Here is a 16,568-nt window from a genome sequence, read left to right as displayed (position 1 = left end):
CGATGGGTGGGAGCAGGGCCTGGGATGGAGCAAGGGTGGAGTGTGGGTGGGGCTGTAGGCAGAAGAGGCAGTACAAGACCCAAACCGTAGCCACTGGGAGTTGCGGTGGGCCATGCCTGCAGACGGTCGATGTCAACAAAATGTCTTGCAGCCCATAGTCAGATTACCCACCCCCCATGCATATGCCCTTGAAAAGAGGCTAGATTACAGCCCAAAAAACACACAGGAATTGTTACAAAGCCTATGATTTTAATGTCTACCATTGATATAATTTTTTTCAAGCCACTCTTTAGATTTATATGTGCTTGAAATTCTGATTTCTAAATGAGGAAACTGCTCACTCCTCTGAACTTCATAGACAAGGCATGTAAAAGGAAAGCAATTCAGATTCAGATCCATCACCTCCGTGGTGATGTTCAGACCCTTACACATCCCTTGATAGTGTCAAAGACTCCTTTGGTCAGAACTACACTATTGATTTGGCTCAGGAAAGCTAAGGCAAAAGTTAGGTGTCACAGTGTTAGACACAAATGACAAGCATAAAGAGAGAATAGAAAACAGCAGAGGATATTAAAATGATTGTGAATGCCTTACTTCATAAAGACAGGTTTCAGAGTAGCAGCCATGTTAGTCTGTATCCACAAAAAGAACAGAAGTACTTGTGGCACCTTAGACACTAACAAATTTATTTGAGCATAAGCTTTTGTGGGCTACAGCCCACTTCATCAGATGCATGAAGTGGAAAATACAGTAGGACAATTTTATATACACAGAGAACATGAAACAAAGGGTGTTACCATACATACTATAATGAGAATGATCAGTTACAGTGAGCTATTACCAGCAGGAGAGAAAAAAAAACCTTTTGTAGTGATAATCAAGATGGGCCATTTCCAGTAGTTGTCAAGAATGTTGGAGGAACAGAAGGGGGAGGAAATAAACATGGGGAAATAGTTTTACTTTGTGTCATAACCCATCAACTCCCAGTCTTTATTCAAGCCTAAGTTAATTGTATCCAGTTTGCAAATTAATTCCAATTCAGCAGTCTCTCATTGGAGTCTGGTTTTGAAGTTTTTTGTTGTTGTAATATTGTGACTTTTAGGTATGTAATCAAGTGACCAGAGAGATTGAAGTGTTCTCCGACTGGTTTTTGAATGTTATAATTCTTGACGTCTGATTTGTGTCCATTTATTCTTTTACGTAGAGACTGTCCAGTTTGGCCAATGTACATGGCAAAGGCGCATTGCTGGCACATGATGGCATATATCACATTGGTAGATGTGTAGGTGAATGAGCCTCTGATCATGTGGCTGATGTGATTAGGCCCTATGATGGTGTCCCCTGCATAAATATGTGGACATAGTTGGCAACGGGCTTTGTTACAAGGATAGGTTCCTGGGTTAGTGTTTTTCTTGTGTGGTGTGTGGTTGCTGGCGAATATTTGCTTTAGACTGGGGGGGCTGTCTGTAGGCAAGGACTGGCCTGTCTCCCAAGATCTGTGAGAGTGATGGGTTGTCCTTCAGGATAGGTTGTAGATCCTTAATGATGCGCTGGAGAGGTTTTAGTTGGGGGCTGAAGGTGATGGCTAGTGGCATTCTGTTGCTTTCTTTGTTGGGCCTGTCCTGTAGTAGGTGACTTCTGGGTACTCTTCTGGCTCTGTCAATCTGTTTCTTCACTTCAGCAGGTGGGTATTGTAGTTGTAAGAACACTTGGATGTTCTTGAACGTTTGATAGAGATTTTGTAGATGTTTGTCTCTGTCTGAGGGGTTGGAGCAAATGTGGTTGTATCGTAGAGCTTGGGTGTAGAAAATGGATTGTGAGGTGTGGTCTGTGGGAAGAGGTGTGGTCTATGGGAAGAGGGTGGAAGACAGTTGTGATGTGCTTGCCTGTGTTGTGGAGGAGGTGTGCTGCACTGTCCTGTACAGGCTGGAGTTTCCTCCAAGCTGAAGGCTTCATGTCCAGCAATATTGCATTGCTGTAGTTCAGACAAGAGATGACAAATGAGTGAATAACTGAGCCCAGGTCATCATCCACTAGGATGGGACAGAGTCTCCTAGCCACCTGCAGATGGTAGAAAGCAAGGAATCAAAGAGTACACCTAAATTGTGGACAAGATAGACAACTTGTAGGTAGAATGGCAGTAAAGATAAAGCTTGGTCCTTAGCATTTTCCCTTGTGGATCCTCAGAGGTTTGGAAATTTCTTTCTTGAGCCCTCCTCCTGCACAAAAGGGGAAAATATGTGCAAAGAAAGTTGTCATTGTGCAGATCTAAGGAACACAATCAGTCCCTCATTTAAAGAGCAAATATCACTCCCTGCATAAAGCTGCTCTTTTGAAAATATATATGGTGTGACAGTGAGTTTCTTATTGTAAAGAGAGCATTTGTAAGGTCCCATAATGGGTCTTCTGCTTATTCAGATAGAAGCCTGGCAACACTTATAACACATACCATTAAGTTAATGTGAATAACACAAATGCATTATGTATTTTTATAACTTGCCTTTCTGTCTGTGGCCATGACCTGCAGGAACAATGGATAGGTCAACCGCAATGAATGAGACTTGTCAGTGCAGGAGCAGAACTTTCTCAGCCACTGACCCAAGGCTGCAGAACTCATTCACACAACAATGGCCACTTACCCTAACTATTCTCAGAGCAAAATGCAAAGCTTGTTTCTTTGAAAATTTCCTACCATAATCATTACTTTTTAAAAGTCCAGTCAACGTGGTGAGAGGGAAGAAAGGAATCAGAACATTTATCATTTAAAGCAAGCAAGATACGAGCACCATAGTGAGGAGCACACTATAAATCCCTGAAGCAGATACATGAATGCAGCAAGCAAAGCTGGAGAAGGTTTCTTCAGTTTCATTTATTTAGTGCTCCCTTATCCGGGCAGCAAGCTAGCTGTCAGATAATCTTTGATGGAACCATATTCCACTGGAATGTGCAATTCATTTGAAATTGAAATGCTGCAAGGAATCCAGTCAATTTTTCTAGAATTTCATTTTTTAAAATGGAAAAAAGTTCCAACAACATCAAAACATCCTCAGGTACACATTTTCAGAATGAAACATTTCAACTTTGTTTTAAAATTACTTTTCATTTTGAATCTTGTATCATGTAAAACAAATTGTATAATATAATACAAAATTAAAAATAAATTGTTGAAATAAAATGTTTTTAATGACCTCCCTAAAAACTCTGAATTTAATTTTGTGGAGAATGTTGCAATTTTAAGTTTTTTATCCAATTTGAAACTGAGCCACACTGCAAAATCTCAAAATTATTTGTGAAACCGAGCTTTCCTCCTCTGGTCAGCTCTACAGCAAGTTCCTCTCCAAGGAGAGTTAATGGTAGTGCCCTTACCTCTAAGTCATAATAGAATCCCCTTTAGTGTGGTTAACTGGTAACCTCTAGCCAGGTTTTTTATTAAGGAAGCCCACCAATAGCCATCCACTTGGTGCTGAAACTCTATGGGGAGCCCACCAGCTGAATATTTGGGTGGAACCCATCCTGATGTCAGACCTTTGTACCTATATTCCTCCAACATTGCCAGCATGATCCTATTGTTATTGATGCAGCCATATGTGTCACCACATTGAGTACGTCCCCCGTGACGTTGGCCATGCCCCCAATCTTCCTACAGAAGGATCAATCATAAGGCTTTCTCCACACACAGATTCCTTGATCCAAGGGGATCAGTGTCCAGGGTAACTGAATAATGCTGCCGTGGAGGTATCTGACCAAACTTTCCATGTGGGGAAGTGGATACTTATAAGAATCACAAGGGTATTTTTATTATATATACCCGACACAACAAAAATCTTATATGGAGTGTCTGTGTATGTGGGAAGGGGAGGGACACAAGCTATATAAACTCAGATTCGCTATTTAAATTAAAATAAACTATCTAAAGAGAGTCAAGTATAATATGAAGCATCTGGTATTGGAAGTTACAGAAATACACATGCTACCTCCTATGAAGAAAACACAATAAAAGTATATTTGTCTTTAAAAGTGTAACTGAATTGATAGGTCAGACAACCGGAAAGTGATTCTTTATGCACTTATTCATTAATCTTGCTGGCCTTCTGTTTAAGTAGGCTGGTCAAATAGTTATCTAGATTTCTGTCTTTGTGTTCATGAGCACATTGTTAGCATGCAACAAATTAATCATTTTCATAATAAACACTCTATATAGAATTCAGTATGCTACTTGAATGGGAATTGTTGAGAGCAAAAAACGAACTTTGCTACTGAAAGAAATGACATTGACATACCGCATAAATATCTCTATTCTCTATTTCTGCTTAGTGTAGGGTGCCCTTTTAACCTACTGACAGACAAACCTCCAGATGTTTTACTTTAAATAATCCAATTTTTCACTGAATTTATTAGAATCTTTTTGAAAGGAATTTTTGAAAGGAAATTAGGCCCTGATTCAGAAAAGCATTTAATCATCTGCTTAAATCCATCCCTATTCAAGAAAGCATCAACATGTATGGCTACCTTTAGCATGTGTTTAAGTCTCATAGACGTCACTGAGAAGTAAGAATGAGTTTAAACACTGTTCTGAATAGGAGCCTTAGGGTGTAGGTCTCACAGGAGACATTTCTTTTATACTGTAAGTTTACTGATGTCACTGTGTTTAGATATACTATGAAAACGTCCCTCCTGTTGTCCAGTTTTGGACAAAGCCCGGAAATCTAGTAACACAAAAAATTCACAGAAGCAAAATAAAATGAACTGTGTTTTCAAAGCTCAGTTTTGTATTTGGTTTGGTCCAAGTTGTGACAGAAGGCTCACATGGGCCAGTTGCCATTACCCTAACTGTGATATAACAAGCTATTACAGCTGCCATTAAATTCACAACCAAAATATGATAAAAATACAGCAGTCCGGGTGGTGACTGACAGACAAGAAACTTGGTGTCTAAAAACATCCTCTAAGTGAAAAGCCTTACTGTTTTGGGGATATGTGGCCTGATACAGCTCCCAGTAAAATTAGTGAAAGTCTTCCCATTGATTTCAATGGGAGCTGGATTGATTCCATAGCACAGTGGTTCCCAAACTCGTTCCGCCGCTTGAGCAGAGAAAGCCCCTTGTGGGCCGGGCTGGTTTGTTTACCTGCCGCGTCCACAGGTTCAGCCAATCGCGGCTCCCACTGGCCGCGGTTCGTTGCTCCAGGCCAATGGGAGCTGCTGGAAGTGGCGCGGTCCGAGGGACGTACTGGCTGCCACTTCCAGCGGCTCCCATTGGCCTGGAGCAGTGAACTACGGCCGGTGGGAGCCACGATCAGCCGAACCTGAGGAGGCAGCAGGTAAACAAACCGGGCCGACCTGCCAGGGACTTTCCCTGCACAAGTGGCGGAACAAGTTTGGGAACCACTGCCATAACACATAGTTTACCAGTTCAAAATTCTTTGCAATCAAGACTGCAATCCACAGTGACTTAGTAGGATAGCTCCACCCTTTGGATAAATAGATCTGTGATGCATATTGGAAAGAATAATTCTGTCTATTGCATCTAATGTGAATATAGTGAAAGTTCAGACATTCATTTTCACAACATAACCTTTTTTCTAAGACAAAAAACCAACAAAATCCACTATCTTTGTCCTTTCAAGTGAATGATTTTGACAACAGTATCACTGGGAGGAGTATTTTATCTTATTGTATAGAAAACACAGATTTCCAGTATGAAGTAATATTTGCACATTTTTTTGTAATTCTCCTGTGCACTACTTACATTTGTATTTACAAACTCTATTTGCAAGAACTACAGGATGCCATGCAGTTCTTTTCAAAATAATTATATTGCATATCCTAACACCAGTATCCAAGTCATACAATTATTATCCAGTAATGTACAGCATGACAAATCTTGATTTACTGAATTGTCATCATTTTAAATAATTTAGAATTGTTCAAAATATTTATGAATAAGCTAAAAAAGTTTGCCATTAGCAAATCAATACGTTTTATGAATGTGTTTATGTCCTCTTGAAATATTCCACTAGAATAGTAGCCCAAATTGGAAACTGCTTCCTTAACATTATTATTATCATTCTTTATTCTTGCGGTCCAAATACAAGACAGAACAAGGCTTTAAGCAAGCAAGCAGGCTGGTCTGCCTTGTCAGCTTTCCACCCTCTCTTTTATTCTCCCCCTCCTCCTGCGCATTACATACTCCAACAGATAAAAGGAATACACTGGCTTTGTTTAATATTCTTATTTACCAATTTCTATCTACCACATTCCTTCCTCTCGGGCCTTGAGCCCAGTCCTGGGAGGCTTCCCAAGGTTCATGTCCTCTGGGCGAGTTTCCAAGGTCCATGCCCTTGAGAGGAGCCGTGTGTGCACTGCTCCTACACAACACTCAGGGTGTGCCCTGAATGTTGCCAAGTGCATGAACCCTGCATGAATCCTTCATCCCCTCCTTTTTTGTTTATTTGTGCTCGGCCATCTCATAGTAGCCATCAATTTGCTTTTGCAAGCCATTAACTCCAGGACAGACAAGGTCATAACTCGTGGAGCCTGCCAGGGCGGGTCTTGACAAAGCCTTAACAAAAAGGAAATACATTGCACACAGCAACAGCAAAAAATAAGCCCAAGAAGGTAAAGTGTAGTTGGCCGGGCCCCAATTAGCCATGCTAGCGTACTGGGAAGAGAGGTTCGCGTAAGCAGCGAGCATCGTCTCATTCCCTATTTCCTCAGGGTGATGACATACTGGAATAAGGCACGTACCTAACAATTCTTCAGCTGCTACAAAATCAGATAAAGAAAAGTGGGTAACATTTGCTATTGAAGCCAATCTTTCCCATAGGTTATATGTCATTCGGGCCCATAACGGAGGAGGCGCTCCCGAGTCAACCCCTACAGGAAATAGCAGGCACATAGGGCACACAATCAATACAGAATTAGCAGTGATTTGGGCGAGAATGGCCACAAACAGAGTCTCAGGAGTCTCTGGCTGTTGGTTTGCTGCCAGTCTTCGTTGAGCCGCAGCGACCAATGCTTTCACTGCTCCCCATGTCACGGGCTGGCTTGGAATGCTACGTCTCCTCCGTCTCCATCCCGCCATTGTCGACCCGGGAGGCAAGGTCAGCTGAAACTCCAGTATGGGGTTCGACAGCCCCTGGTGCCACACCATGCTGTTTCAGTGCCGGTCGCACACACCGGGCCAGAACCCACAACTGTCCTGCAGGGAGAGACACAGCAGCATATCCCCGACCCCAAGTAATTAAAGGTACTGGGCCCAACCGTTGCGGATCGGGCAGCTGACGGTAATAGACACGCGGTCTTTCCAATAACTCGGACTTATGAAAATGCCAATCCGTGGGGGTCTGCTGATCTGTATTCAGTGTTAAATTATTTAAAGTAAACAAAAGGACATGCAATTGTTGCTGAATGTCTCCTAAGGTTTGGAGACGCAGCTCCCCTTGTTTTAATTGTTTGTCAAGCAAGGTTTTTAGCGTGTGATTTGCATGTTCAACAATAGCTTGGCCTGTGGAATTATAAGGGATCCCGTGTTTGAGACGGACGTCCCATTGGGCACAAAAGGTGGAGAGGGCTGTGGAGCAATAGGCTGGGGCATTATCCGTTTTTATCTGGCTCGGGCGACCCATAACATCAAAACAGGCTAGCAAATGGTGAACAACTTTGGGAGTGGCTTCCCCATGCTGTGGGGTCGCCCAGAGGAATCCCAAAAAGGTATCAATGAAAACATGTAAAAACAAATAGGGGCGGAATTGTGGCATGTGAGTGACATCCATTTGCCACAGCTGATTTGCTGCGGTACCTCTGGGGTTAACGGCATAAGAAAAGGTAGGGGCAGCAGCGGCACAGTGGGGGCAGGAACGAACAATAGAACATGCATGATCAGCAGGAATGTGAAACTGTCGGGCCAAAACAGAGGCAGACTGGTGAAAAAAGGAAAGGCTTTCGATGAGGTCAGAAAAAAGGGAATTTATCTGACCACGTAACGCACGATCAGCACGCGCATTGCCCTCAGTGAGTAGCCCAGGCAGAGGGGTATGACTGCGAATATAAGCAACACAATAAGGGAAATTAAGAGTGGCAAGGAGATACTGTAAGGACAAAAACAGGCGGAGGAGGTCCGCATCAATCTGAGGGGTAATGAGGGCCAGGGCTAAATGATCGATTACCTGATAAACATAATGCGTGTCCACAATCAAATTAAAGGAACAATCAGCAAAAAATTGAAAGGCCAAAATAACAGCAGCTAGTTCCAAGGACTAGTGAAGCTCTCCAAGCGCTGTGCATGCAAATGTTGTTGTACAAGTGAATGAAGTGCTTTCATCTTTTCTAGGGGGAGGGGCCACTGGTCAATCCATACGGGCTCGAAGGATTGCCATACCAATGGTAATGCAGAGGGCAAGGTGGGTGGGGGAGGGTTTTGGGCCATTATATATTAGTATCAAGGATGGTGTCCAGCTTTACAAGTAAGTCACGGCCCCAAATATTGAGGTGGACAGGGAACACAAAAGGGCGGATCGTAGCAAGGGCACGGCCTCCTGGTTTAGAGACCGTGACCCAAGACAAACTTTGGCGCCCGGGTTTGCTACCCCCGATCCCCCACAACTATTTAAAAGGAACTGTTGGCCAACTGACCGGCCAGTCCTGATCACGAATCACTGTAACATCAGCTCCAGTGTCCACCAGCCCTGTAAAAGGAAAATTATTTAAAAGAAGTGTTAACTGAGGTTTCGAGGGGCGGAGCGACATTGTTAGAGCAACAAATTGAGAGGATGTGTCGTGAGGCGGCGACTGAGACAGCGTCGATCAAAGCCGCCTCCGCCCCGTGCTCAATCCTCTGCAGCTGGTACCTGATAGGGGACTAAAATCAATTGTGCAATTGACCGTCCACGCGGGAGCGACTGCGGAAGATGGGTCTACACCTGAACCTTAATAACACCGGTGTAATCGGCGTCAATGACCCCTGGGATGACAAAAAAAAACCTGTTTCCCAGCGTGTGAGCGAGGGAGAACCAGACCCACAAATCCAGTAGGGAGAGGTCCCATCACCTGTGTAGGTATGGCGCAAACCTCCCCCGGCAACTGAAAATCAGCGTCTTCCTGCATAATCAAATCAAGCCCTGCACTTCCAGCAGTCACCGCCCTCATGGAGTCGATGGATTTTAAGGCAGAGGAACAGTTTTCTGAGTGGGGAACACCCCCATTTGGCCCTGGGTTCGGGGGGGACCCGTCGTGCGGTTTCCTGACCCGCTACGACACTGATTAACCCAGTGATAGCCCTTCCGACATTTGGGGCACTTATTTGAGGGGCGGGCGGGCACCGTCGGTGAGCGGCACTCCCGCTGAAAGTGACCCTCCTTACCACAGCGATAACAACGCTTCCCCTCCTTTCCGCTTTTCCGCAGGGCGGCGGCCAAAACCCCAGCTTTATGTGCTTGTGTGCCGATGTTTTGGCATGCCTGCAGCATGTCCAACAGCTCTAGAAGGCCAGCGGCTTGTGCCGCCTGGAGAGCACGGCAGCAATCCTCGTTCGCATTTTCAACCGCCATTTTTAACAGAATCTCCTGAGCTGCCGCAGGGTTATCCACCTCTCGGAGGATAGACTCCTGCAATCTGTTGGTAGAATCCATAAAGGACTCTGATGCACCCTGACGGATACTGGCAAAGCTTTTGGTAGGCTTGCCTGAATCCAGGACCTTCTGGAAAGCATGCTGGGCGCAGGCAGAAATAATGGGGAAGACAGCCTGCTGGAGTTGAGACTGCATCTGAACGGTAGCAAATGGGCCCTCCCCTGCTAACTGCTCATAAGTGACACCTTGCGCTATATATACCTGGGCTTGGCGTTCCGCCATCTGCCGATACTCACTAAGCCAAATAACATACTGACTGGGTGTCAGCATCATGCGCAACAGCGCCTTCCAATCTTCAGGGACCAGGGTGTACACAGTACCTAGCCCTTCAAGGAGACCACGTACATATGTGCTAGTGAGGCCGAACTCGCGAATCGCTTTCTTTACCTCTCTGATCACCGAGTAAGGCAAACTGACCCAGTTTGCAAGCTGGTTGCCCTGGCCATCATCCTGCCAGGTCACTGGGCAAACTGAGACCAGATCAGCTAATTCCTCTGCTGTAAGATCTGGGCGAGTCGTAACTGCGTGAACCATTTGTTGCACCAGCGAAAGCCCCTGAGCAGACGCGGATGACCCCCCGGGGGATCCCGGAGCATGGGGTCCCACGGGAGGACGGTGACCACTCATCGGCTCCAGAGGGGAAGACAAAGGAGGCGGCAGTAATTGAGGCACTGGGGGCGAAGCAGGGGGAGGGATGGCTGCAGGAGCGGACGGGGGTGGCGAGATCGGCAGCCCCTCTATTGGCGCAGGAGAGGGTCTTTCCAAGGCGACACGCTGTGTCACATCGCCAGGAGGGGGGATGGCTGCAGGAGCGGACGGGAGTGGCGAGATCACCAGCATCTGTATTGGCGCGAGGGAGGGCCTTTCCGAGGCGACACACTGTATCACGTCGCGGCAGAGGTGCCAGGCATGTGAAGCCTGCACGGGCGCCCGAGGCTCTTTGTGCAATGTCTGGCCCAACCTCTCCCAGTCCGCTAGCTTAAGGGTCCCGGCATCAGGGTACCAAGGGCATTAGGCATTCACCTCCTGTAGCAGGAGAGTGAGTTCTCGAGCGGGGCAGTCATGCTGAGCTTTACGCAGCAAATACTGCAGCTCATTGCGATGTTGCACTTGCAAAGCAGAGAGGGAGCTTCCCATACTTACCACGACGAAAAATACTCACCGGTATCCGCGAAGCGGTTGAGTGACGCGTCTGAAACCCTTGCCGGCCGAGGTGAGTGCTGAGGTCCCCACGTTTGGGCGCCAGTTGTTGCGGTCCAAATACAAGACAGAACAAGGCTTTAAGCATACAGTCAGGCTGGTCTGCCTTGTCAGCTTTCCACCCTCTCTTTTATTCTCCCCCTCTTCCTGCACATTACATACTCCAACAGATAAAAGGAATACACTGGCTTTGTTTAATATTCTTATTTACCAATTTCTATCTACCGCATTCCTTGCTCTCGGGCCTTGAGCCCAGTCCTGGGAGGCTTCCCACAGTTCATGTCCTCTGGGCGAGTTTCCAAGGTTCATGCCCTTGAGAGGAGCCGTGTGTGCACTGCTCCTACACAACACTCAGGGTGTGCCCTGAATGTTGCCAAGTGCATGAATCCTGTATGAATCCTTCACTTTATCATGGTAACACCCAAAGTAAGCAAAATAAGCTATCACCAGTTGAGACATAACTTAGGCATAATACTTTGGCTTATTCCTTGTAGATAAAATGGACCTTGAGAAGACAGTAGTGACCTTTTTGACGTCCATTAGCACCAATCCTGGTCTGCAAGAGCAGGTCTCTGAAAATGGCAGCTGTCCCTTCACACTGACAGATCTGACACTGCAGTATCCCACCTCCATTCTGGCTTGGGCTCTTATTCTCCCATATGAATAGATATTACACGTTGTTTTGCAAATCACTTAAATCTTCTTGTGCACCACCTTCCTCTACACTTATGGAGCCCCTCAAGAGGTGTGAAATGGGAGAGTAAAGAGGCAGGCTTTGACTTTAAAAAGACTGGGCATTGAATGTAACCAGTCAAGTTAGGAGGAAAAAAAAGATAATTGTTTTCCTCCTGACAGCTCTAGAAAGTATTTTGTGTGGTTCATGACTACAATGAAAATAAAAAAAATTGGATGCTACTTGACGAGCTGATTAATATAATCTGAGAGATCACTCTTGCTGTAAGTGTTTAAGAAGTTCAGACTAAATTTATATTGCTGTTTGAATGCATTACCTGTGAGTTTACATCTTCTCTCTTTCTTCTTTATTGGTCTACTTACATGGAGAGGCTGGGAAGACAGGAGCATAACTCAATAATTCATGTTTCATGGCATAGTAATACATTGTGCTCTGTCTTTCCCGACTTAAGAATTCACTATGAGTGAGACACAATAAATAATTAAATAAGCAAATTCTATGCCAATCTATAGGGGAAATTGAAAGCAAGTGTCCCAACATTATATTATCTTGGAATTAACATCCTAGATTTAACTCCACTTGTGCTTAACACATACTAGGCCATTTAGCCAGACGTGGCCCCCTCCATTTGCTCTTCTGAGTGCAGTCTGCACAGTTTCCTGTTACACCATTACAAAGCCAGAAGCAGCAGAAAATCCTCAGTGATGTTAGATGCTTGCTTAAATCTGCATTGCTCTATATAATCAATTGTATTCATGCTTATCAATATGTAAACAATTAATGTAAGGAAAGAGTGAGATTTTTTCCCATTGGCCTTTATGCACACTAAGAGGCAAATATTGCCTTTTATGGAACCATGCTATTATCTTGGTGAAAGTATAAATCTCAAGATGGGCGGCCAGGTCAGGGGTACCAACAAGGAAATGCAACAGCATGCTAAACTCGAGACCGGACCGGCAGCAATAGAGCCCTCCCGCAGATCCGCAGGGACTTTGGGGACTCTCATCACCTCGCGGATGATCTCTGGGCAGCCTCAGCAACCTGAAAAATTGAAATCAATGTATGCCCGCACCTACAGCCGCCCAGCATGAATGTGATGTTTGTGTGAGTATAGCCCTATTAGACAAACTCAACTCACGCCAAGAAAACCTCAGTGCTGCTCAAGTTCACCCTTTGTCTGGGCTCATTCCTTGGCTAGTCCCAAGGACAGGTAACATTAAATGGTGGAGAATGTGGGCAACAAAGGGTTAAATTCAACTTGTGCAGCATCTGATGAACAGGCTTCGTGTTCTCGGGACCCAACTATCCTCCAGGTAGGCTAGGAGTCCCAGATAGTGTCGGGCATTTCCCCTCTTGTCCCCTTGAGTACCACAGTAGGTAGTTCGACACACCCTGGGTAGGACACACCCTCGGCACTAGGGGAAAAGGGGGCACCATGCCGATGTTCGGAAAGGGCAAGAGTGAGAAGGAAAAAACAGAAAAACGTGAGTGTAGCACGGTCAGCTGCCCTTCACCCTTTTTGGCATGGCTCCAGAATTTAGGCACAGATCCCTGGAGTCCCAGGGTGATCTCGGGAGGGGACATGATCCTGGCCCTAGAGAATAATTATGAGAAGTATTTAGCATTATATAAACTCGACAAAAGGGGGCAGACTGCCACAGAAGCATGGCTTCTGTGGCAAATATGTCAGTGGTAGGTGAAGACTCACAAAATGGGCCCACCAAAGGGGCAGCCCTTCCCAGCTCAGAGCCTCCCTGTGGAGAGCACTGTTGAAATTTGGTGAGGACATAAACAGATGGGATAAGAAAAGCATGGAAGCCCTGGCCCTCAGGTGCATGGAATTGGGAATCACCTTTCCAGAGACTGAACCGAGGTGACACAAGGAACAGGACAGCACCCAGCATGCTGATCTGCCCTTGGGGACCGATCCTAGGGAGGCCCTGGGATCCTCTCAGAGGTGGGGTGGGTCCCCATAATTGTGTTGACCCTTGTAGAGTGCGGAAACCCCCATCCTCTCAATTTTAATTAACACAGGAGCAGCAGTATCCTTGATGCTGCCTCCCTCCATTGCGGGACGGCGAGCAGGGACAACCACCTTGGTGGGATTCAAAGGATCCTGCGTGAAAGTGGAAAGTTGGCAGGGAGTCCTGTCGTGGGTAGGGCCCCCATGACAAGTGTGTCCTCAGGAGCCAGCTTAAAGCTATAGGAACACCAGCCTCCATCAATGGACTCCGGTAAGGAAGTGGGGAGCATTAAAATATTGCTTTTCTGTTTCCCATCCATAGGTCACTCGTAGGAGGCCTTCCGGGACTGACCACGGCAGGGTGGGACCTCCGGCTGTACCCACCACCTAGCGAGAGAATGCCATGGTTTAATATGATCACTGGTCAATGGATTTACCACCCTAAACTCAACAGGTCCCTCATATGTCAAGGTGCAAGATCCTATACGAAACAATCAGAAGCCCCCCTTCTCTGTTTCCAATTGCTTACACCCTTCCAATCCATGACCCATGTGATACGTTGGCCCCACATTCTGGGGGTGACCCATGGTTCCTCTCAAAATTCCGATTGACCTGGTGGGAAAAACATCACGCACACTGTCAAGGTTCCTCCCCCACTCTGAACTCTAGGGTACAGATGTGGGGACCTGCATGAAAAACCTCCTAAGCTTATCTTTACCAGCTTAGGTCAAAACTTCCCCAAGGTACAAAATATTCCACCCTTTGTCCTTGGATTGGCCGCTACCACCACAAAACTAATACTGGTTACTGGGGAAGAGCTGTTTGGACACGTCTTTCCCCCCACAATACTTCCCAAAACCTTGCACCCCACTTCCTGGACAAGGTTTGGTAAAAAGCCTCACCAATTTGCCTAGGTGACTACAGACCCAGACCCTTGGATCTTAAGAACAATGAACAATCCTCCCAACACTTGCACCCCCCTTTCCTGGGAAATGTTGGATAAAAAGCCTCACTAATTTGCATAGGTGACCACAGACCCAAACCCTTGGATCTGAGAACAATGAAAAAGCATTCAGTTTTCTTACAAGAAGACTTTTAATAAAAATAGAAGTAAATAGAAATAAAGAAATCCCCCCTGTAAAATCAGGATGGTAGATACCTTACAGGGTAATTAGATTCAAAACATAGAGAACCCCTCTAGGCAAAACCTTAAGTTACAAAAAAGATACACAGACAGAAATACTTATTCTATTCAGCACAGTTCTTTTCTCAGCCATTTAAAGAAATCATAATCTAACACGTACCTAGCTAGATTACTTACTAAAAGTTCTAAGACTCCATTCCTGGTCTATCCCCGGCCAAGACAGACTATAGACAGACACACAGACCCTTTGTTTCTCTCCCTCCTCCCAGCTTTTGAAAGTAACTTGTCTCCTCATTGGTCATTTTGGTCAAGTGCCAGCGAGGTTACCTTTAGCTTCTTAACCCTTTACAGGTGAGAGGAGCTACCTTTAGCTTCTTAACCCTTTACAGGTGAGAGGAGCTTTCCCCTGGCCACGAGGGATTTCAAAGGGGTTTACCCTTCCCTTTATATTTATGACACACACTAGTTCCATGTCCACTGGATCCCCCTTGTCCACATGTTTGTTGACCCCCTTAAAGAACTCTAATAGATTAGTAAGACATGATATCCCTTCACAGAAACCATGTTGACTTTTGCGTAACAATTTATGTTCTTCTATGTGTCTGACCATTTTATTTTTTACTATTGTTTCAACTAATTTGCCCAGTACTGACCTTAGACTAACCTGTCTGTAATTGCCGGGATCACATCTAGTGCCCTTCTTAAATATTGGCATTACATTAGCTATCTTCCAGTCATTGGGTATAGTAGCTGATTTAAAGGAGAGGATACAAACTGTAGTTAATAGTTCCGCAGTTTCACATTTGAGTTCTTTCAGAACTCTTGGGTGAATGCCATCTGGTCCCAGTGACTTGTTACGGTTAAGTCTCTCAATTAATTTCAAAACCTCCTCTAGTGACCCTTCAGTCTGTGACAATTCCTCAGATTTGGGCTCAGGTTTGGGAATCTCCCTAACATCCTCAGCTGTAAAGACTGAAGCAAATTAATTAATTTAGTTTCTCTGCAATGACTTTATCGTCTTTAAGTGCTCCTTTTGTATCTTGAGCTTCCAGGGGCCCCACTGGTTGTTTAGCAGGCTTCCTTCATCTGATGTACTTAAAACACATTTTATTATTACCTTTTGAGTTTTTGGCTAGCTGTTCTTCAAACTCCTTTTTGGCTTTTCTTATTACATTTTTACATTTAATTTGGCAGTGTTTAGGCTCCTTTCTATTCACCTCACTAGGATTTGACTTCCACTTTTTAAAAGATGCCTTTTTTATCTCTCACTGCTTCTTTTACATGGTTGTTAAGCCACAGTGGCTCTTTTTTAGTTCTTTTACTGTGTTTTTTAATTTGCGGTATACATTTAAGTTGAGCCTCTATTATGGTGTCTTTGAAAAGTGCCCATGCAGCTTGTAGGGATTTCACTCTAGCCACTGTACCTTTTAATTTCTGTTTAACTAACCTCCTCATTTTTGCATAGTTCCCCTTTCTGAAATTAAATGCCACAGTGTTGGGCTGTTGAGGTGTTCTTCCCACCACAGGAATGTTAACTGTTATTATATTATGGTCACTATTTCCAAGCGGTCCTGTTATAGTTACCTCTTGGACCAGATCCTGCGCTCCACTCAGGACTAGCTCAAGAGTTGCCTCTCCCCTTGAGGGTTCCTCTACCAGCTGCTCCAAGAAGGTGTCATTTAAAGTATTGAGAAATTTTATCTCCGCATTTTGTCCTGAGGTGACATGCACCCAGTCAGTATGGGGATAATTGAAATCCCCCACTGTTATTGCGTTTTTTATTTTGATAGCCTCGCTAATCTCCCTTAGCATTTCATCATCACTATCACTGTCCTAGTCAGGGTGGTCAATAATAGATCCCTACTGTTGTATTCATATTAGAGCATGGAATTACTATCCATAGAGATTCTATGGAACATGTAGATTCATTTGAGATATTT

At 45.0% G+C, this 16,568-nt stretch overlaps 1 protein-coding gene across 6 annotated transcripts in view; it reads left to right on the top strand.

The window, feature by feature from the left end:
• SLITRK6 (SLIT and NTRK like family member 6) overlaps positions 1-16,568 on the top strand; it is a 117,408-nt gene that overhangs the window by 18,711 nt on the left and 82,129 nt on the right. For 4 of the 6 annotated variants that reach the window (XR_012159355.1, XM_073347583.1, XM_073347573.1 and 1 more), the window contains exon 1: positions 11,814-13,955. The exons of 1 other annotated variant lie outside the window; for it this stretch is intronic. The gene's annotated coding sequence lies outside the window, so the exon portion shown is untranslated. Of the gene's footprint in view, positions 1-11,813; positions 13,956-16,568 lie in introns of those variants that run through there. One more of the 6 variants, XM_073347593.1, reaches the window with a different exon arrangement.

Source organism: Lepidochelys kempii, chromosome 1, assembly GCF_965140265.1.
Source record: "Lepidochelys kempii isolate rLepKem1 chromosome 1, rLepKem1.hap2, whole genome shotgun sequence".
Classification (NCBI taxonomy): domain Eukaryota; kingdom Metazoa; phylum Chordata; order Testudines; family Cheloniidae; genus Lepidochelys; species Lepidochelys kempii.
Note: the sequence above shows the minus strand (reverse complement) of the source record. Positions and strands in the feature narration are given on the sequence as shown.